At 42.4% G+C, this 23,452-nt stretch overlaps 1 long non-coding RNA gene across 1 annotated transcript in view; it reads right to left on the minus strand.

Moving 5' to 3' along the window:
• The window catches only part of LOC125916948 (uncharacterized), a 110,390-nt gene extending 93,822 nt beyond the window's left edge, over positions 1-16,568 (minus strand). Inside the window, exon 1 of the long non-coding RNA XR_007456069.1 lies at positions 16,337-16,568. This is a non-coding gene — a long non-coding RNA (uncharacterized LOC125916948). The remainder of the gene's footprint in view (positions 1-16,336) is intronic.
• Between the last annotated feature and the right edge of the window lie 6,884 nt (positions 16,569-23,452).

Consider the following 23,452-nt stretch of genomic DNA (forward strand, 5'->3'; position numbering starts at 1 on the left):
GAAGTACTCACATTCCAAAGTCACAGAAAACAAGGTCATGGAAGCTGGGTAGCATGCCAGGGTCACACTGAGATAATTCACAGTCAGGTCACACTGAGGTGGGACCCAAACCCAGTCTGTTTGGCTTCAAAGCCTTCACTCACCCCAACACACATGACTCAGGGGATGGGCAATGTGAATTAAAGGGGGTCAAAAGGTACAAACTTCCAGGTATAAAATAAATAAGTCCTGGCGATGTAATGTACAGCATGGTGACTATCGTTCACAATACTGTACTGTATACCTGAAAGTTACTAAGAGAATAGATCTTAGAAGTTCTCATCACAAGGAAAAACTTGTAGCTATATATGGTGATGGATGTTAACTAACTAGACTTATTGTGGTAATGATTCCACAACGTATACAAATATTGAATCATTATGTTGTATACCCAAAACGAATATAATATTGTATATCAACTATATCTCAACAGAAAGAAAAAAGACACAGTGACAGAGAGGAAAGAGGGAGGAGATTAGGCCAGGGTCATGACCAATAACAAAGAAATGGTCTAATGACCAGTTGGTTGACCATGTTTGATAACATTTAAGATCCACCCTCTTAACAATTTTCAAATATGTAATTTTACAGTCACCATGCTATACATTAGGTCCCCATTCAGTGACTTTCTGATCTGTGACCACCTAGGCCATTCCCAGGCAAACCAAGAGCCCCAAGGCATTATTCCTCACTCTCTACATGGCCAGGTTCCCTCTTCCAACCTCTTTTTCATAAGCAAGGAAAATACTCATTATCTAATTTCCCTAGAAATCTCTTGCCAAAAGTCCACTTAAAAGGCAAGCCAAACCTAATATTGGGGGCTTGCTACTTTTGAGCATTAATCCAAAATACTAAATAACTAAAAAATGACCTTGGCAAAATTAAATATGAATGTTAAGTTCCTAAAAACAAGCAATTTTCCAAGGTGTCGGTTCTTACTAGAGAGAAACATCATATTAAGGTGCTATCGAAAGCCCCCCTGAAAGAAATGAAGTTAAAAGACAGCCTAGACCACACACAGCCAAACAGTCTCAACAGTATGATGCTCTTGTTACCTGTCTGGCTGAATCCAGGATCCCAGGATCTTACTATAAATGCAGACTGCCAACTCACTCCAGACCAACTGAAACACCAACAGGCAGGGCCTGGAAAGGGCCCTTCAGAAGAAGGGCAATACAACGCACTTTAGGACTAGGGTCTATGGGAGGAAGGGCTCATTACCCATCCCCCCTACACAAGTTCTAGTCCAAGCCTACCCGGAGGACTTCAAGGAGTTCCTACAGGGAGGCTGGGAAGGGCTTCAGGAACCAAATCTCCAATTGGCTACTGGGAATTTCCAAATGGGTATCCCAGAGGGGCCCCAAACCCTGTCCATCCCCTCCTCAGAGAGGCCTCTGAGGGGTATCACCGATCGTGCACACCTCGATGCCGGGCCTAGAAACAGCCTTGCCCTCTACCTTTAGTCAGCCGCCAAGCAGCCCTTTCTATTCTGGAAGGAGCTTCCACTCTGCTGCACAAAGCAGCTCCCATGAGCACCCTTCTTTGTGTTCTCATTCCCTCTGTCATAAAAGCACAATGGCACTGGACTGTCCAGCTGAGTTCAAACCTTGGCTGAGCCAGGTTACTCTGAGCCCCTTTCCTTCTCTGCAAAATGAGGGTGAGGACAACAGGACTCTGTGAACAGAGTTCTGCGACAATGAAATGAGCTAATGCATCCTAAATGCACAATAAAAGGTGCTGAACTGACATTAGTTCTCTTCCCCCACTAACGCAGGCCCCAAACATCATCTCTCACCTGACCTACTTCAAAAGCCTCCTAACAGAGAGCCCTGCCGCCCATCTGTCCCCGATCCAGTCTCTCCTCCATACCACCGCCGCCAGAGCTTTTCTCCAACACACAGCTCTGATTACATCATCTCCCTGCTTTCAAACCTTTGACAGCTATCACTTGCTTTACAGGATCAAGTCCACACTTCTTAGCCTAGCATGCAAGGCCTTTTGCAATCTGGCTCTCTCTCCTCCCTGCCACTGTACCCAAATGCCAAGCACCATCTGTTCTAGTAACAATACTCCAAACATGACTTGTATTTTCACGCCTCCCTGCCTCTGCCGGTCATGCTCCCGTCACGGAGAGCCCCTCACCCCCTTCCCCAGTTGGCAAAGTGCAACGCATCCTTCACCCCCTCCCTGAAGTCTTCCTCAGCCACCAGCTCATCTGCTTCCTCCTCCTTCTCCCCCTCCCCTTCCTTCTCTACTCTCCTGCTCCACACCTGCCTTCTAATATTTGTACTATGTATGCACTGGCCTCCTCAGACTGAGGCACAGAGCTGGGCTTCAACCTCAGAAGGGCACAACGGCAGCCCTCAAAAAGTATTTGTTGGAAAAATTATTGCAAGCCTTCCACCAAATGAAAACAGTTTCTGATTTGTCAGTTAACACCTTCATGGTAACTTTTTACTTCTAAAACTCATAAGGATATTATATTCCTTGAGCTAAGATTGCTCTTAATGAAGGAAGCAAAAAAGTGCTGTGTAGATGAATGTCTTTATAAATTCCATCTGCTTAGAGCTCAATCACTATCCCTCTAGAAATGATATCTCCTCCCTTTTGCCATGATGGGAGAGGGAAATCACATTCTCTGATTCTTCCTGGCTTGACTTTCAGTATGTGGAACTGGACAGCTTAAGGAGTCCCTCTTACTTAAGCAAAACATTTCAGAAACGAAGGGATAAACAAAACTTACTTAATGGTAGGAAAAAAAAGTGTAAGAAGTTCAAGTGCGCTGGACCTGTGTGCCCTTGGGGAATCCGGTTCATTCTCAGAGAACAGGTGTCACCTGGGCAGAGAACAGTGTGAGTACTGGTCTTCCTGGGACCTGCTCTTGCACAAGCCATTAACAAAGTCACATGTCCCAAGACTCAGAAACAGCTGACTGGAAAAGAACACTTCTTGGTTCACCCAAAATGCCAAGGAGTCAAGCCCCATAAATGTCTATTTATGCTGCCTCCAAAATGTGTTCCTTGACTACTTTCCATTTGAAAGTTAAGATATATTAACTGTCTCTTTACGTGAGTCTTTAACAAGGCACAAGCCAGGAAGGAGAATCTCTCCTCCTCCCCACTATGAGGCTCCTGAGGCCCTTCAGGGAGTCAGGGAAGCACTGACCCCTCTCCTCCACAGGAAGGCTGTTCTCCTGGTTTGGCAACAGCCCTGTTCATAAACACACACAGATGACTTGAGTGTGGTGCTACAGGCTTACTTCATCTGGGTAAAAGAAAGCGTATTATTCTACCCGACACTCAAACAACAGTCTACACAAGTTCGCAGAGCTTCTCATGTTCTCACACACCTTAGTAAATAAATGGATTTTTAAAATACTGATTTTCATTAAAACCAGTTTGTTAGCAACAGCTTCATGCCAATAACAAAATATCATTTTTTCTCTGGTTCCTTCTCCTAGATTACCACCTAAAAATATCCCACTTGTTTGCTGAAAACATTTCATATAAACATCTAATTGTTTTAATACAAACAACGAACCAACTTATAAAGATTATCTTGAAATTGGTGTGTTATCTGGACTTCTATACCAAGTCCCTTAAAATTAGCAATTTTAAAAATACTCAGAATAAGCAAAAACTTCCATTCAATTACTGATCCAGAATGCTGAGCTTAAAAATATGGTTAAGAGGAAAAGAAGGAAGAAGAGGACATGTTTTCGGCACCTATAAGCCAAGCACAGTGCTAAGCGTGTTATATAGGTTCTCACCTGCATCTTGGGAGGAAGCCTATGAAACAGGATTACTACCCCATTTTACAGGCAAAGAGACAGAGGTCAAGTAAACTGTCCAGAATCACACACAAAACCACAGTTCATCTGACTTCAAAGATCATGCTTTTTTCACTATACCCTATTTATTTGTATTTTTAAAAGAGGAGGAGAAAAAAGAGAGTGCTATGTGTCTATTTTTAGTATACTACTATAGTTGCAAAGTACTGTCCAAGGCACCTCATTTACAACAAGCAAATTTCAATATATACAACAGTATTCCTACCCTCTAAGGGATTAAACACAAGAATGTGCTGGGAACTACCTATGATAGCTATCATTCTTCACACAAAGTTACTTTATATATGCCAAACTATTCTTCATTAAAACACAAAATTTCTGATTTTAATTTTTCCCAGACATACAAGCACTTGGAAGGATATCAAAGGAAAAAACTTAAATATCAAATTAAGTTAGCAAAGTCAGCTACAGTAGGAACTTTTATTTACATGTCCGAGTTTCCAAGACAATGTATGTATAAAATTATTACCCTGAGAGTGTCCTTAGATTTATGGCTGTACCTGAAATTAGCATAAGCATTCATCAGAAAGATATTGTTAAGATTTATCCAACAGAAGTAGAATGCATATTCTTAATTAATGTGCTTAGAATAAATTTTTATAGAATAGTGTTTTACAGTTACAACTCAGATACCTTGTCATTCTGAATAAAATCCAACCATCAAAATGTTTAACACTCAAGCCATTTTAGCCAATAGGCTCATGGTTTATAATCTTAAGATACACTGAAAACTTACATCCATTTAACCAGACCAACTATTCAGAATACCACCACGTTTCCAACCACAACTGGAATAAATTAAATTTGCATCCACTTGTTATACTAATAAAATTAATTTCCAAACAAACTCTAAGCCATTATATATATATGTGTGTGTGTGTGTGTGTGTGTGTGTGTATGACCTACTTATGAATTGCTAAATTAAAATGCCTGTTCTCAAATCATAAGGAGGAGAAAAGCATAGTTTAGGACCTGTTCTTGCCCAAAATATTTAACCTAAATTTAAACCATGCCTTGAAATCTAACCTTGAATTTATAAGAAATACAGAGGGCAAAGGACAAGGTACACAACACCACAAGGAAACAAATTCAGATATAGGACGTCCTACAAGTTATCTTCTAAAAGTCAGGAGGGAGAGGGAGGGGGTAGTGAAATAGCATTTTTCTACATTTAAAAAGACTAAAGGTGGGGGCACCTAGGTGGCTCAGCTGGTTAGCGCCCAACTCTTGGTTTTAGCTCAGGTCATGATCTTATGTTCATGAGATCCAGCTCTACATTGGGCTGCACACTGACAGCACGGAGCCTGCTTGGGATTCTCTGCCCAAGGATTCCCTGCTCCTATGATAACGCTTGCTCTCACTCTCTCTCTCTCAAAATAAAAATAAATAAACTAAAAAAAAAAAAAAAAAAAAAAAAAAAGACCAACAGGCCAAATCAACAAAAACACACAGTGCTATATGTAAACTTTATCTGGCTCTTGATTTCAGCTCAGGTCATGATCTCACGATTCGTGGGTTCCAGCCCCACACTGAGCTCTGCACTGACGGTGTGGAGTCTGCTCTGGATTCTCTCTTCCTCTCTCTGTGCTCCTCCCCCGCTCACTCTTGCTTTCTCTCAAAATAAATAAACTTAAAAAAAAAACTGACACTAAGAAATCACTGTTAATTTTATGAAAAGTGATAACAAGGTGGTAGGTTGTTTTTTTTTAAGTCCTTAGTTAGAAATGCATACCAAAGTTTGTCAGGTGAAATTAAATGATGTCTGGGATTTGGTTTAAAGCTATTTGACCATATCAAACAACCCAACATTGTTCTCTGGCAAAGATGCTTTGCAAAAAAAGTTTCTACAACTCAATGCATTTGGGAAATGCTTAAAACTCTGGTTCCCTCCAAGGAGATTTACAATAAATATTTAAAAAAATGGTGCTCAAAAGTCCTGCAGCTAAAAAGAAAATTACCAAGGCCCTTGGTAGCTCAGTCAATTAACCATCAGACTCTTGATTTTGGCTCAGGTCATGATCTCAGAGTTGGTGAGATCGAGCCCCACTGTGGCCTCTGCACTGATAGCATGGAGCCTGCCTGGGATTCTCGTTCTCCCTCTCTCTCCGCCCCTCCTCCGCTCGAGTTCTCTCTCTCTCTCTCTCTCTCTCTCTCTCAAATGAGTAAATAAATGTTAGGGGAAAAAAACAAAAATACCTATTTTACTTTGGTTAACCCCAATCTTCCCACTTATTTGAACATAGAACCTTTTTTCAGTGCATTAACATCTACTAATTTCCTAAGAATTGCATTTTCCTTGGAAACTCCTTTGGGAATTGCTGCTTTATCTAGCTAAATCACTCTGAGGTAAGGCTCTCTTAAGTCACATGCATGTTCTACGAACCCTGAATAATTAAAAAACTCACAAACTCCAATAATAAAATAATAAGAGTAAATAAATAATAAATAATTCACAATTTTATTTGCAACTTAAAAGCCTCTCGCTTTCTCTGTCTTTTGCATCTGTAAATAAGTACATGTGGACTCTTTAAGTTAGCATGTTTTCATTTCTAAATCGAACTCTGATTTTTTTAGTGTTTATTTATTTTTGAGAGGGAGGGAGAGCGAGAGAAAATGTGAGTGGGGGAGGAGCAGAGAGAGGGGGAGACAGAGGATCCAAAGCAGGCTTTACACTGACAGCAGAAAGCCCAATGTAGGGCTCGAATTCACAAACCGTGAGATTATGACCTGAGCCAAAGTCTGATACTTAACCTACTGAGCCACCAAGTTGCCCCTAAATCAAACTCTTTCTGCAATACAAAATTGCCACTACAAAATTTCCCTCAAGTGGAGTTAAATTTTACTTATTCAAATCTATTTCCTTTTGAAATCTACAACGGAAGAGATTTCAAATTCATAAGTTGTCAAACCACACCTAGTTTTTTTCACTTTCAAAATGTCCCTGAGATATCTTTTTTTCTTTTAAGTTTTTATTATTTATTTTGAGAGTGAGTGAGAGTGCACGGTGGGGGAGGGGCAGAAAGAGAGAGAGAGAGAGAGAGAGAGAGAGAGAGAGAGAGAGAGAGAGAAAATCCCAACCAGGCTTCTTGCTGTCAGCACAGAGCCCAACATGGGGCTCGATCTCATAAACCATGAGATCATGACATGAGCCAAAATCAAGAGTCAGCCACTTAAACAACTGAGCCACCAAGGTGTCCCTGCCCTGAGATATTTCAAAGCCTCCTCAAACCCTCTCCAATGACTCCTCAAAATAAGTTAGTGGTTTCACAGTAACAAAACACAAACCAAACCAAAACCAAACAAAACAAAACCTGAAATCAAAACTCTCTGACAGTCTTTCAGGTAGTTCCTAAGGGCTTCTAACAATTTACCTCAAAGTCCCCCAGATTCCCATCTTTCTGCACCAGACGTGGTCCCATTCTTATCAATGATCTTTTGAGTACTTGAACAACTAGATCCCTAGACAGATTCACCTTACCACAAATTCTATCTACTCCACGGCCAAAAGTTTAAAAGCAAGCTTTCAACTAATATCTACAGTTCATTTAAGAAAAAAATGTGTCCCATTCCATTTAAGAGCCTCCACACTTAAAAAGTCTTTGGAAGTACACTTAAAAGAAGACAAAAATTGCTAACACAGAAATCTGAGCTAGAAGTCACTGCTATAAGGAAACAATAAAATTTGATGTATCCCTTGCATCTAGGAGGCAATTTACAATGTTCAAAAGCCTTTCATACACATTCTGTCATTTGACCCTCAAAACCCTGGAGAGATGTCTGTTTTCCATCATGATAGCATATATCTAACATGGCTCAACTTGAAAGCCGACAACTTGTCAACCTTCAATTATCCTTACCACAGAGAGAATAACGGCATATGCAATCTGACTCAGCTGAACCACGGAGAGGCCATCACCTCCAGCTTCTCAAAGGGGACACTTAGGCCAAATCCTACCGTGGGAGTTCCCCCATGATTTTGTTTGGTGCTACTTGCAGACAGCTAACTGTCCACAGGCATTTAGGTTGTCACACAACCCATGCTCCAGGCCTTGCCTTTACTCCACAGGAGAGCAGACTCTCCTTTGAACTGACTGCACCTGCCTAGGATTGTCCAGGGAGGTTTCTACAGCATCAGCCCACCAACCTCCCCATTTTTACCCATGTCAGTGTTTCCACATGAAAGAAGAACAATGTTTAACTGTGCACAACACATGAGAGGGCAGACAAAAAACCTCTGGAATAAAAATGTCCTGGGTTTGGACCCTGGATCCTCCTGTCTTGGCCATGTGCATTCCTTACCCTCAGATCCCTTACATGTATATGGAGCACTCAACCTCCTAAGCCTGTTGAGAAGTGGAGGAGAGAGAAGCTCCCCACAGTAACTGGGTTCTCCACCTGCCTCCCTTTTCTCCCCGGAAAGGGAAACAAGCAATTTAAAAAGCTGACTCAGGCAAGACAGGACTCCAACCATCAAGAAGCTATAACCCATAGGCAAAGTAAGCAGGCCAACAACTTAATAATAAAGGGCAAAAAGAAAAAAAACAAAACATTGTAATTGTTCAAGTAATGTGCTGGGGACTAAACAGAAGCAACCATGTAAATGCAGAAGGGGGAGATCAGAAAAATATTAACAAGGAAGCAGTATTTACTTGAGCTAGTTCTCGAAGGACAATGAAAATGTAGTGGGGGGAGGGGGGGAAAACAGCCTCCCCAGAGGCAAAATTTATAGAAAGGATATGACAGTTATGGAATGGGCCCCTAGCTGAAGTGTCATTTGCAGAGACACAGAGAAGACAACTGGGTCTGGAAAGGAAAGTTATGAGCCAGATCATGGAGAATCTTGAAAGCTATGAATAAAAAGGGAACAACCATGTCTCTCACCTGACCTTGAATGGGTTATGCCTTCAGCTACAAGTAACAAAAATTACATAACTACAAGTGGCACGAAAACATGGTCTCAAAACTTTTTGGATCATGCAGCCCTAAAAGTAAAAAAAATGTAAACATGTACCCCCAACATGTTATAAGTTGCATGTAATTTATGCATAATTAAAACACTAGACTTATGAATTACAGGTGTATGTAGTATGTACATTATAAAACATCTATTAAAAACTTTTTAAAGGATGAGAATGATTCAAATAGCATTTGCAAGTTTATTTTTATTAATACAAATTCATATACAATTTTTGTACCAATTTACTAATCTGATTTAAAAGTCATTTCCAGGATGCTTGAGTGGCTCAGTCAGTTAAGCATTGGACTCTTGATTTTGGCTCAGGTCATGATCTCACCATGAGTTCAAGCCCAGCATCAGAGCCTGCTTGGGACTCTTTCTTCTTCCCTCCCTCTCTCTACCTCTGCCCCTTCACCACTCCATCTGCCTCTCTCTCAAAAATATAAATAAGTAAACTTTAAAAGTCATTTCTTAATCTCACAATAAGACATTTTCTTGTTCCTATAGCCTCAGATCATTATCATTAAACTTTCTTTGCAAGAATCTTTTTAAGCCACTTGCCCATTCTGTGGGAGTCGATTTACTTAAAAATAGATAATATAATCCATAAACCCGTTTACACAGATAAAGTACATCAAAGGCAAGAATGAGAGTACCACTGGCAATTCCACCAGGTTGTAAAATGCCAACTCATCCCTCATGTAACCTAAGAAACAGGAGACTTTCAGATATGGCAAACAGTGTCAATCCATCTATTAAATATTAGTAAAGCTTTTTCTTTTCTGGATAAAGTTCTAATATTTTCTTCCTTTCCATACGGGATGATCTAGCACACTCTACTTGGAGATAACTGCCTCAAACAATAACAATAATAAAAAATAATGCTCACATAAGAAGTTCTGAGTCACAGTGGTTTTAGGGTTAGTAAATTCAGCAGCTGAAAAAGGTCACTGTGTTCTTAGGCACCATCTATCCTTGAACTCTGTGATCCTCACAGTATCAACCTGTTCTATTTTGCTGACCACCTTTGGTTCCTAATATGGTGGTACCCAAAAGGTGTCACATAAGTATTCATTAACCAGTCACTGGCAACAGGTATATTACTAAAGTTGACTTAAATCAAGATTCACTCCCTCAGGCAAAGGACACACCCAACTTACCTTGAAGTGAATGGCCAATGGAAAATTAATCAAAAGCAAGATTATGATACCAAGTAATGTGGAAATTATTATAGCAGTGGCCCTCATAAAGAATCATGTAACCACCAGGGCATGAATGAGCCTAGGCCCAGGCGGAAAAACCACCCAGCTGAGCCCAGCTCCAACTTCTGAATCCAAACCAACTAAACAGTAGTTGGTTTAAACCATAGGAAGGAAAGGAGACCAGGATGGGGAGTGCTGTGATTTAGCCATCCCTGGTATAACAATCTGCATGCAGGATAATGGGGGAAGAAAAAACTATACTGTTTCATTGCCACAGATTTTTTTAAATTCAAACATCTAGTTCAGTGTAAGCAAGCACTCAATAAACATTAATAATTGACGTTACTCACCCCCAAGTAATTTAGAATAAAGCATGGCAAAGAGAGGGGAGTATAATGGGATACATGATAATAATAACCAATTCCCGACTTTTTTGCAGTAATTCACTATCCTGTTACACAAGTGCCTGTATATGCAGCAATTCAAATCTCCACAGAATGTGGAAAAGTCTCAGACTGTGGAGTGTATATCACAGGAGCATTAAAAATGTTCTTACCCTCTGACACATTGGTATGTTGTTATGACCAGCAATACCACTTTTGGAAACATATCCTACATTAAACAGCTAGCTCTTTTTGTTTAGCCGGTTCCCTCCCTCTTCCATTAACAATAACCTCCTTCTTTGTGGGACACTTTGTCTCCCCACAGTCCCATCTTGTGGGTCTAAATGGAGACTGCCGATCGTAACTCTCCTTTGGCTGGCATCAGGCCAATCTGAGTTCTCTCCAGGGTTTTCCCAAATTGGAACTAAGAGCAAAGAGTCAGTTTCTTGATGATGGGAGGTTCTGAAGCTACCAGCAGCCAGGTGCCCCTATGTGGGGCAGTGTGCTGGACCCTATAATTTAATGAGTAAATCAGATCTGAGCCAAAGGGCTCTTAATGCCTAAGAGGTATTTCTTTTCAACACACCTAAACGTCCAAATGGACTGGCTAAATAAATTATGGTAATGTAGGTAATGGATTTACCAAATAGCCATTAAAACAGTGCCAAAGAATTTACTGATATGACAGGGGGAAAAAAAGCACATTATACAAGTATATACTGTACTCTAAACTGTGCAGATATATGCACCCTTGTATGTCAAATCTTTTTCACATCTCTTCAAAAGCACATGTAATAAAGGACCCTGTTTGCATGAGTAGGTATGCATGAAAAGAATATAACCAAGTGTTTCTTAGAGACTGCCCTACCCCCACCTGGACTTACAGAGGTAATAAGCCACTGTTCATGATAGGTAAGTAACCCTCAGTGTGCTGGGGTGGGGCAGGAAAGGTGGTGAGTCACTGTGGCTCTGGGCTATACAACTGAACATACTGGGTTCACATCTACATACAACTGTGGCCAGAAGATTTTTACTAATGAATTCCTTCACAGTAGTGGCAAATATCTGTACTAAAATCCAGGGACCATGCCATCCTTCTACAACAATCTTTTAGTCCTTGACATTCTTGCCTATGGGACTCTTCTTTGCAGAATATTCTTCTTGATTACACACACCTGCCAGAGCCCTTAAAGACAACGTCTACTGTAGAAGAGCAAACCCCATCAATACCGCAGCCTAGCCAAACCAGAACCCCTTTCACTCTCCACAAGATAATATTTCCTGATAGCCTTCTTTATCAAAAGTCTTCCCCTATCATTCAAAACCCAGTCTCCTGATAATAAAAAACCAGAAGCTATTCTTCTGCTTTGCTGCTCCTGTCCCCTTCTAGTACACTGATAACAAAGTCTCCCAACTTCACTAGCAAATACGGGTTCATAATGCTCTCTCTGCTCACACACACAGAAATGGCAGCCTTTACAGTCAGGCAATCGATACTTCTTGGTACACACTCTTTTTTGAGGTTTAAACCCCACTGCTTAACTTTCTGAAGAGGCAGTCTTCGGAGAGTAAGTTTAAAAAGCTAAACATGGACAGGCTGCTCAGACATAAAAGAGCCTATAGCTTAGCACATAATTTTATTTTAGAACCTTTTAAAGAAAATCCATACCAGCTTCCAGATGAGTGTCAAGTTGCACTCAGTGCTCTTAAACAGGCAAGCAAGACACAGCACAAACATTTAGAGTCACGGTGAAAACGGGTCACCTGCATCCTACTACTTACTTACTTCTTTACCATTAAACCAACAGCATAAGGGAAGAATTTATGTAGCACAAAAAGAGCTGCAAAATTAGACTTATCCAGACATCAGTAGAAAGAGCCCAAAAACGATGACACCAAAAAAGGGACATTTATATCCAGGCTATATTATTCCGCTGAGAGATACCAAGATGAAAAGCAAATGATACGTTCATTTCTTATTTTAAAAAAAGACATACAGATTTGAGGATTGACTTCCTTAAGAATGCTGTCTGGGTTACTAGTCTGGATTATAAATCACACTAGACCCTGAAGCCTACTTAATAAAAGAAAAGTTGAAAATAAACAAATGATTAATTTGAGGTATGTGAATTTCTGAAACTCTCTTGGGGAGAAAGTTTTATTACCATTATTACTGGTCTGTTTTTAATCTCTGACATCAAAGCATAGATGTTAACCCTGGAGTTCTGAAACCAGAATAACCTATAAATGAAATACTGTGAGAAACTGCCACATATTAACAATTAGTCTGTTTGTCAAGTTTTGGCCAATTCTCAGGTGTCTCCCTAAACAAAAGGGGTGGAGAGGAGGGGGAGAATCCAAGAACCTAGGTTCAAGTTCAACTCCACCGTTTGTAGATGACATCTAGCAAACTGATCTAACTTGCTCAGCCTCAATTTCCTAACTTGAGAATTAAGGGTTAAAATTATTTAAGTAAAGCCCTTTGTAAATCCCAAAACACTGTGCTAATATTACAGCACAGGTTCCAGAATGCCTATATTTCTCAAACTCTTGGAAAACTTTAGGGCTGAAAGATAATCCCATTTTAGAGATGATAATGATGAGAAAATCAAGACCCAGGAAGGTGTTAGAGCCTTGTACAAAAACACTTTTGTAAACTGGTTGGGAGGAGGTTCTAATTTTCCTCCACTGAAAAACACATTTAAAAGACAATCAAACAGGGGTGCCTGGGTGGCTCAGTCAGTTAAATGTCCAACTCTTGATAGCAGCTCAGTCATGGTCTCCCAGTTCATGAGTTCAAGCCCTGCATCATGTTCCGACTGACAGTGCGGAGCCTGCTTAGGATTCTCTCTCTCCTCTCTCTCTGCTCCTCTCTTTCTCAAAATAAATAAGCTTAAATATTTTTTTAACAAAATCTCTCCCCAGCAACACACACACACACACACACACACACACACACACACACACATCCTCTGCTTCATTTTGTCTTTGTAAACTTTACGCCTATAACAAGTTAAACTAAACTTTCCATCAGAAAGATAAAAATAAAGCCATTTCTCTTACTGTGAGGCTCACAGACAACTTTCACCCCAACCTAGACAAAACCTTTACACTTGGGTTAGAAATGGCTAGAAGAAACATTGACATAACATTATAACCTCCAGCTAAGCTGACAGGCATCATTATAATATGGATTATAGGGGCGCCTGGGTGGCTCAGTCGGTTAAGCGTCTGACTTCGGCTCAGGTCACGATCTCGCGGTCAGTGAGTTCGAGCCCCGCGTCGGGCTCTGGGCTGATGGCTCAGAGCCTGGAGCCTGCTTCCGATTCTGTGTCTCCCTCTCTCTCTGACCCTCCCCCATTCATGCTCTGTCTCTCTCTGTCTCAAAAATAAATAAACTTAAAAAAAAAAAAAATTATAATATGGATTATAGTTATACCAGGCCAGAGATACTGGTTTTAATGTTCCCTGGGAGATAAAGAATTAATCAGCAACTCTGAAGGGGCTGTTGCCTAAAAAAGGACAATTTAATGGAGACAATTTCATTGTCTTTAAAATTGTGCCCTCAATCACCCAGTATCAAAAACCCACTATGGCACCAAATAAATTGAGTGTGGTGAAAGAGACAAAATGTTCTTTTTTCTACAGGCTCTTATGGGAAGCAGAAAAGGGCTGACTATGAATCAGTTATGCTTTAGTTCCACGATGGACATAAATTATGATGATTTGGGCGTTCTGGTGGTTAAACCAGGAAAGCAGGAAAAACAGTGCTTCCAAGTCCCAGCAAAAGTTAACTTTGTGGCATCACAGCTGAAAGCCAGGGTCATGAAAAAGTAACCTTACATTTATTTCTGGACTTTCCTGCCCCACTAAAATGGATGACACTATTTCCCATCCCTTATTGTCAAATCACAACATTCCGGAAGCCTGGACCAAGTTCACTTGGCAGGTAACAGGAGCAAGGCTAGGAGGAAGTCCTGAAGGATGTCAGATACCACATTTCCTTTACTGCTGCATACTTTTCATCTCAGTACCACCAGGATATATTTACCATGAGTTCTGACTAACACCCACCAAACATTCTGGCTGACAAACTCTGCAGAAGCTGGCATTGTCTCAGGAAGGTCCCTCCTGAGATCCTTAAGTAGATTAGATGAGTAAAACATTCAGACTACTACTATAATGACCATCTCTCAGTCACTCATAAATTCTCTCATTCCCAGCAATCAAGAAGCAGCTGTTAAAATCCAGGAATCTTCCTAGTAGCAGATCTAAAATACCTCCAAGCTGGCCAGTGGAGCTTCACAACTGCTGCTTCTCCTTCCCCTCCCCCATCCGGGAGTGCCAGCCTGGCAGGAATAAAGATGACCCAGGAAGGAAAAAACAAACAAACAAACAGCCAGAGTAACGGATCTGGTGAAAGCAGAGATGCAGACTCCCCTCATTTTCACTACAGAGAAATACCAACTTTCTGTACCAACTAACCAGGTTTCCCCTTTCCTCTCCCATCCCCACCCCCTCCAAACACATCAACTTCTGCAGTCTGGTGGTCTGGTATTTCCAGAGTTAGTGAACTCAGCAGTCCTAAACCCTTTCTCAAAGATTCTGAACAAGGCACTTCCTTTCCGTGCCAGAGTTCGAGGCCCATCCACGGTTACATTCAGCTTGCCTTTACTTTGCAACCTGCCCAGACGGCGCTGCTCCTAGGGTCAAGTTCAAGATGAAGGTGCCCTTCCACCTCCCCTAGTTGACTCTAGCGGGGACAGCGCGACCGTTACGAGTCACCGGAGGCACAATGATCTAGGGCTGTCAAGAGTGGGCTGGAGGGGAAGACTGTGGCCGAGCCCAGCGTCCTCTCAACTCCTGGCCACGGCGCGGTATTTCTACCCGGGCACCGCCGCATTTCTTCCCCGAGCCTTACACAATAAGTCAAGTAAGTTTTGAGACTGCCGATCCTTAGACCTTTCTGTCTGCAAATACGCCACACAATGCCTAGGGCTTCCTTCCTCGCCAGCCGTTCCGGAAAGCTGCCGCGCCAAAGCGGGGAGCCCCCAAACTCCCAGCGCTGAGCGCCCGCACCCCCAAAGTCTTCCAGTAAGACGCGAGCCTTGCCGTAAGTCCCCCCAAAAGTGACCACTCTCCACTATCCAAGAACCGGGGGATTCACAATCCTGATACAATCATCGTCTTTTTCAGCTCCCCCTCAATGTCTAATCTTACCCTCCCCCCCACACACACACAAAAAAGAACGTAGATATGCTAATCGCGGTGTTTTGGAAAGGAAGCAATGGACTTTTAGCCCAGACTGGGGCAATACCACAGCACCCCCCCACACACACGCTCCGCTCTCCGGCTTAAGTTCACCCGGCAACTTCGCGACTCGCGCTCCCCTACACTCCGGGGGGCGCCCTGGACCACGAGGTGCCAGGCGCGCTTCTCCTCCGCCTCCCCTGCCCCAGGTACCAGGCGCAGCCCAAGCCCTTGCCAAGCCCGCGGGCTACAGAGGAGGCGGGAAAGGGGGCGAGGAGGCGCGCCGGGCGGGGGTGGTCCCGAAACTAGCGTGCTGCCGCGCGTTCCCGCTTGCCCCCGCACCTCAGTCCTGCCGGGGACTACTCGGTCCGGCACGGAGGGGACCGCGAAGGGAAGGCGCCGACTTTCCCGAGCCGGCAGGACCAAGGCCCGGGGCGCCCAACATGTCCAAGCCTATCCCCGGAAAGCTCCCGGGTGTGCTCAGCCAGAGAGGGGGTGGGGAAGAGAGGCTCCAGAAACTTTCCCACATGCTTTTCAACTCTCCCCATCTCCCTCTCCTCCTCCGCGGGACCCTCTTCTCCCCTCAGCACCGCAGCAGCTGGCGGTGCCCGGGACGCATGGAGTCCGGCGGCGGCGCCAGGGCGGCGGGAGTTACCTGCCGGGAAAGTTTCCAGCTCCTCGGCGCGGTTCCCTACCCCAGGGCCGGGCCTCGGGGCGCGGCCAGCTCGGCGGTCCGCGGTTGCCTCTCCTCCGGCTCCCGACGCGGCCAATGCTCCCGCAGCTGCCACCGCGAAGGCTGCGTTCTGGCCCGTCCCCCCGCCTCGCGCGGCCCACACCCGGGCCTCATTGGCAGCGCGAATCCCCGCCCTTGCGCGTGTTCCCGAAGGCACCTTCCTCTCGCGCGCCCGCCCGGGCCGCGCCTCCCGCGCCCCTCCCCGCCCCGGGCTGCGGCGGCTCCCGGGACCCGCTGGGGCGCAGCGCGCGAACTTTCCGCCGGGCGCGGGCGCAGAGCCTTCCGCCCCACCTCTCCGGGTCCGGTCTCCAGCGCCCCGCCAGGGGGCTAGTCTCCTGAGGCTGCGCCTGGGGCCCTCTGGGCCTGGATCAAGATGAGTAGTCGTTTTCAACTTCTTTAAAATCAGTGACAAGGCGTCCCCCTCCTTGCTGCGTTTTGAAAACAGTCGAAGACGACATATGGGAGCAATTAACTAAGTGAAGTTTTGGTGGACGCTTCACGGTGACTTTTGTGGCTTTCTTGAATTCTCTCTGCCTCACTTAATACACACACTCAAACACTCGCTTTTTGGGGCGAGAATGAGCTAGGGAAGATGGAAGGTGTAAAGAGCATATCCCCTGCTGTCTTTTTCTTTCCCAAAAGCGAACTAGGGACGTTCAGGGACTGGTGATTGCCCGGGGGTCTCCAGGGCCCGGTGTCGTCAGCCTCCTCCTACCGCTGCTACAGCCGCCTCCTACCGCTGCTATATCCAAGGAGGACCAACATCATGTTTCTGTCGGTGGGAGGAGGGAGGTCGGGAAGGAGGAGAAACAAAGATGTTATTATTGTTTCGGTTGGTAGCAGTAAATTAAATTCCCGAGTTCCCAAAATGTTTTGTTATTTCCCAGCAGAGTGAAAGCCAGGATAGGGCCTACGGATTCTGGGGTCCTGGGTTCAGCCAGCACCCCGCAGGAATCTGAGGCAGTCAATTCAAGCCAGGCGCGCGGGGGGGGAGGGGGGGCACATCTCAGCCCACTCCACACCCCAAGCCCTTTGGACCAGCCTTGGTCACAGAAAGATCAACTAGGACTGCTGCTGCCTTGTGTGTCCTGCGGAAACTGCACAAGTCACCCCAACTGTGTGTCTGGAGCTGTGAATACAGAAGTTGCTATAAATGGATTTATTGGCAACCCCTAACCTTGCTGTGGCAAACCGGCCTTTAAAGACAACTGTGTTTTAAGCAAGTTCCCCATAAAAATTTCAACCTCATGCAGAGCTTCCCAATATAAAGATACCTCTAGAGATGGGTGTCCATATTTAGAGTTCTTATGAACAGGGACAGGAAGCAAAATGCCAGACAATCTTCCTACATAAATAAAAGACAACTGAAATTGGCTGGATTTTTCACCCTAACTTTCAAAGGCCTGATTATTACTGTCCTGATATTTGAGCAGTAAACATATCAGCAGCCTTGAGGTCTTCCTCAAAGAAATCAGGATCTGAATATTTACGATAAAATGTTAACTTATTAAATCAGAAATTTATTGACTTATTTCTTCCCTCTGAAATGTCTCATCGCTGAAAAATATGGTAATATGCTTTATTTAATTTCTCTTGAAATGAAATGCATAAAAGTTACCAATCTTTCAACAACAGATGAAAAGGCAGACAGCCACCTTAGAAATAAAAGACTGACACAAAAGAAAAAAACTCCATAGTAGTTTAACTAATCTGAAATACTGAGATATAAAAGAAGCAATCCTAGGGAAACACACTGGTACAGTTCCCTGCCTCAGACAACGGGTGAAATGTATAATGGATGAAATTTACAATTTGTATCAGGTTCTTCTGTCTTTGGCTCTTTTAAGCTATATTCTCCAAGTTTTTGATGAAATTGCTTAATTAAATTGGGCTTTAAAGACAATGAAATTTATTTTCCCCCCTCTATCCCCAAAGCTCCCTAAGTAGCAACTAGAAAATCACATAAAGTAAATATGTTAATTATCAGCATCATCTTTAAATTATTTTCAGTTGAAAAATTTTCATCTCTATAGTTTCAGAAGTCGCAGTCACTAAAGAAGTAACTTCATCACTGCCTAGTTAGGAGTGTTTAACATTCTAAACAGGCATACAGCTAGCAATCTGAGATTTGTACACAGAAGGGCCCTGTCTCCCCTTCTTCCTGTAGTGTTTATATAATCCAAACTACATATGTTATTATGCACAATCTGATCTCCAGCTTTGAACAGCTAACATTACATACAGTATGTCATACTAAGAACATCAAAGCTGTCTTAAGCTGTGAGTGAAAATGGTACATTTTCTAGAAGACGAGCCCCCAAACACATAGTAATCACAATTCATGGGAGGGGATGAAGGGGGGGGGCATTAAGTCTATAAGAGAAAGACTTAAAACATTTTCTAAGAACCTAAAAATGTGAAGTATTAGTTGAAACACACGTTCAAAAAATGAATTTCAATGCTTTTTAAATCTCTGCCTTTCCCTTAAAAAAATAAAAGATATTTTTAGTTAGTTGTTAGGTGATTGCTTTTATTTTTAGGGGTGGGGGGTGAGCAAGAATCACCTCTTGCTTTCCTTATGGTATTTCTGCTCATCCCATTGAATTTTAAAAGCTCACTCACTACATTTCTATGGATTCCAGCTGAAAAAAATAATTAAAAGACAAATATAGATCACATTAGTGTTGTATGTTTGAACATATTCACCAAACATACATACAATATATTGGATTCCGTTTTAAAATTTTCTGTCAGTTTGCCAGCAATGTAGCTTTTCTCAGCAGAGTGAAAGAAAACAGCAAATAATAAACTGGCTATTTTAATGTACAATTTACTGCCCAGGGCAATAGGCTGAGGAAGGCGTGAGAAAAGAATGTGTCTCATGAGTGTTAGTATGCTTTTTTCCCCTTGCTCAGATTCTTAAGTACTTCTATTTTAAATCAAGCCTAAGTTAGGATCAGAGCCAGTGTTTATTATGGTATGCCTAGTATAGAATACATAGTGAGAAGTGAAATGTTTAAAACAGTGTAGTAATTAAATACAAAAACTGAGAAGGGACCAAAAAAAAAAAAATTAAGGCCAGGTAGGAAATCCAGACTCCAAATAATTCAGCCCACAAACGCTTTTTCGCCTACCTTGGAGTGTCTTTTCAAGTTTACATAATTCATTCTCCTTTGGTCCATTCATTCTTCCTTTCCCTTTTAACATTTTCGGAGGAAAAGCATTTTTAAGGGCATGGGGAATACTGAAATAAATTGGGTTATAGTTAGAAATCCGCTGGGAAAAGCAATTAAATTACATACCCTACACAGTTCCTGGGTATGTAACAATTCATGGTCACACACTTGTATCAACACCATGGTCAGAGGTAGGCTAACAGCAGACATTCATCCTAGGATGTCAAAAACTGCAGTTGTATACAGTTAGCCAGGCAGTCAAAGTAAAAGTCATCTAATGGAACATATAACCCCCTCTGTAGATCTAGCACATGCCCTGCCAATATTGTAAAAGCTCATCCAATAGGGGCGAAGCAGTGAATTATTTAAACTGATAAGGAATCCACAGAGGGAAGAAAATAGGGAAATAGATTCAGGGGGTCACATTTCCCTATAATAATAATGGAGTAACTAAAATCCCGGGAGAATTTTTTTTAAGATGGTACGCCATCTGATTAACATTTTAAACATAGGTTTAGTTCAGTCTTCTGATGGTGAAATGGTCTATAGGGGGAAATAGAAATTTTCCATGTTTAGGAAGGCTGAGGTAATGCAATCAGGTAGTCATCCCTCCAATAAATGTTGTTGAGTCTGGTTAAGATGGCTTAAAAAGAAATGTGCTGTTAACTTTAAGTATAACAAATGCATTTTAATATTCTCTACCTTGGAGGGGCGCCTGGGTGGCTCACTCACTTAAGCGTCTGACTTCAACTCAGGTCATGATCTCAAAGTTCATGGGTTCAAGCCCCGCGTGGGGCTCCTGTGCTAACAGTCAGAGCTTAGAGCCGGCTTTGGATCTGTATCCCTCTCTCTCTCTCTCAAAAATAAATAAACATTAAAGAATTTTTTTTTTAAATATTCTCCACCTTGGGAGTGGTACTTTCCCTCTTCTCAGCAAGTTGTATAAAAGGCACTGACATTAGAGTTATAAAATCTAGATCCCAGTGCTGACTTTGGCAGTTACTGTTTGTGATTCCTGGCAATTCGTTTAGTCCTTTTAAGTCTCTGGCCTCTCATCTATGAAATAAGGAGGATAGAATCTGTGCCTCACAGGTTTGTGGTGAAGATTAAACGAAATATGGTAAAAAGCACTTAATGAATTAGAAAATGCTCTACAGAAAGTAACTTTTATTTAGTAGACAATAAGCTATGCTTTTGACTGCCCCCCCCCCACCATTACCTGGGACCGCTTTGGTTGGAATAACAACCTAAAGTCTGATCAGAGAAGTCCAGAATGCCCACATTTGCCAAATGTGAAGAAAGAGTGCCTTAACTATGATTTAGTAGCAGATAATAACTCCAATTAAGCTCTCAGAGGCTCATCTGGGGGTAAATTGACAATTCTTTTCTCAAACAGAAGCAGTCAGGAGCCATCTACAGAGTTACATTTTTCTCCTGTGTTAGTATTAAAGAGGGAAAATTGCAGTATATATACAATATAAGAGTACCTCACTTTATGCAAAAATATATGGAAATTATTTTTTGAATTGTTTTAATGTTTATTTAGTTTTGAGAGAGAGAGAGAGAGAGAGAGAGAGAGAGAGACAGAGCGCAAGCGGGGGAGGGGCAGAGAGAGAGGGAGACACAGGATCCGAATCAGGCTACAGGCTCTGAGCTGTCAGCACAGAGCCCAATGCAGGGCGCAAACCCACAAACTGTAAGATCATGACCCGAGCTGAAGTCTGACACTTAACTGACTGAGCCGCCCAGGTGCCCCTGGAAATTCTTAATTACACAATGTTTTGATTTAAAGGAAATGTTTCCTTCAAAAAAATTCTTGCTCAGATTCTTCGCAATTACCATTACAATCTTACTTACATCATTAATTACTGAACATCCTTTCAATTCTATAAAAGAGTACTGATCAACACTAATGAAATTATGAGCTCGAACCCATATAAATATTTTCTGTAAGACCAAGCACTAGTCAAAACTCCCTTGCAGGTGCATATTTATTTGAAGAAATATAAATCAGGAAATAGCACCTACCAAAAGATGTGGTTTAAGCTGGGGAAGGGGAGGGGGCATAAATATGGAGAGACTAGCCAAAATGGAAAGTTTGGTTTTACTTAAAAATCCGTTTGCTGTTTTCCCTTTGATGATCAGACAACCTACTCCAGAAACAGATGAGGAATATTGATGATGATGATTGATGACTAGGATGATTAGGATGATGATGATGTTGACAATCAACTTTCTAGAACTGAGAGAGGTTTCTCCCCTAAGAGACAATACAGAATAGGCGGACTCGCCTTCCAAGACAAAATGTGCTTAAAGCAGGATTCCTACATTTAGGAAACATTTTTAAGCTAGTCTTGGGATTTTAATACAATAATTAGAAGCTCTATCTAAAACAGTCTATTAAAGATCTGAACATTTTAGATTTGGGGCAGAAATGTTTAAATATAAACTTTTGCTCTATCTTCCGTGTGTGTCATGTCTAAATGTTTCAGTGGCTGTGACGCGAGTCATGTCTGCCTAAGAGAAAATAGGGCACAATGTAATTATCACAAGAAATTAAACCACTGGGCTTCATTAGAGAAGTCACCTCTTACCTAGAGCATTTGCTCTAAAAACCAGCTACTTAGTAAAGATTGATTTGACTACCTAGTGAGCTGTAGCTAAAGCCTTGCTACCTTTCAGTGGATTCAAAGCTCTTACTAAGCCTCTTTTTGCTTTTACAGCTCATCTGTTGCCTCTCTTCAAGGTTTTCAGTGCCTTTGAAAAGACCTCCTGAAGGGAGAGAGATTACTGATACAATTACAATAGAAACAGGTTAAAACAAGACATCAGCAACCCAAAATAAGACCACAATCACTGAGGGTTAAAATTAGATGGTGTCCTCATCAGCTCTCCATCTTCTTTCTAATTCTTCATGCCCTCATCCTACCCCTAAGGGCCAATCAAAATGCTAGACGCCTAGGGGCACCTGGGTGGCTCAGTCGGTTGAGCGTCCCACTTCAGCTCAGGTCACTATCTTGCGGTCCGTGAGTTTGAGCCCCGCGTCGGGCTCTGCGCTGATGGCTCGGAGCCTGGAGCCTGCTTCCGATTCTGTGCCTCCCTCTCTCTCTGCCCCTCCCCCGTTCATGCTCTGTCTCTCTCTGTCTCAAAAATAAAAATAAACGTAAAAAAAAAAATTAAAAAAAAAATGCTAGACGCCTAAATCTTATTGACAAAGAATTGGTACCTGCAATGGGGGAAAAATATTTCTAATATTTATCTGGAAAGCTATATTTAACTTACCATTCAAGATGAGGTGGCATGTGGAGAAACTGAATCACTCATACATGACTGATGGAAATATAAAATGAAATAGCCACTCTAGAAAACTGTTGGGCAATTTCTTTCAAAAAAAAAAATAAACATGCAAATACCATATGACCCAATAATTGCACTCCTGGATATTTATCTCAGATTAACGAAAACTTGTGTGTACACAAAAACCTATACACAAATGTTCATAGCAGCTTTCTTTGTAATAGCCAAAAATGGAAATAATTCAGATGTCCTTCAACAGAGGGATGGTCAAACTGTGAAACGTCCATAGAATACTAGTCAGCAATAAAAAAGAATGAACTATTATTGATGCACACAGCTTGGATGAACTTGCAGAAAATTATACTGAATAAAAGAAGCCGATTCTAAAAGGTTACAGAGGGGCGCCTGGGTGGCTCGGTCGGTTGAGCGTCTGACTTCGGCTCAGGTCATCATCTCACAGTCCGTGAGTTCGAGCCCCGCGTCAGGCTCTGTGCTGACAGCTCAGAGCCTGGAGCCTGCTTCACATTCTGTGTCTCCCTCTCTCTCTGCCCCTCCCCTGTTCACA

This window comes from Panthera uncia, unplaced genomic scaffold, assembly GCF_023721935.1.
Source record: "Panthera uncia isolate 11264 unplaced genomic scaffold, Puncia_PCG_1.0 HiC_scaffold_1344, whole genome shotgun sequence".
NCBI lineage: Eukaryota > Metazoa > Chordata > Mammalia > Carnivora > Felidae > Panthera > Panthera uncia.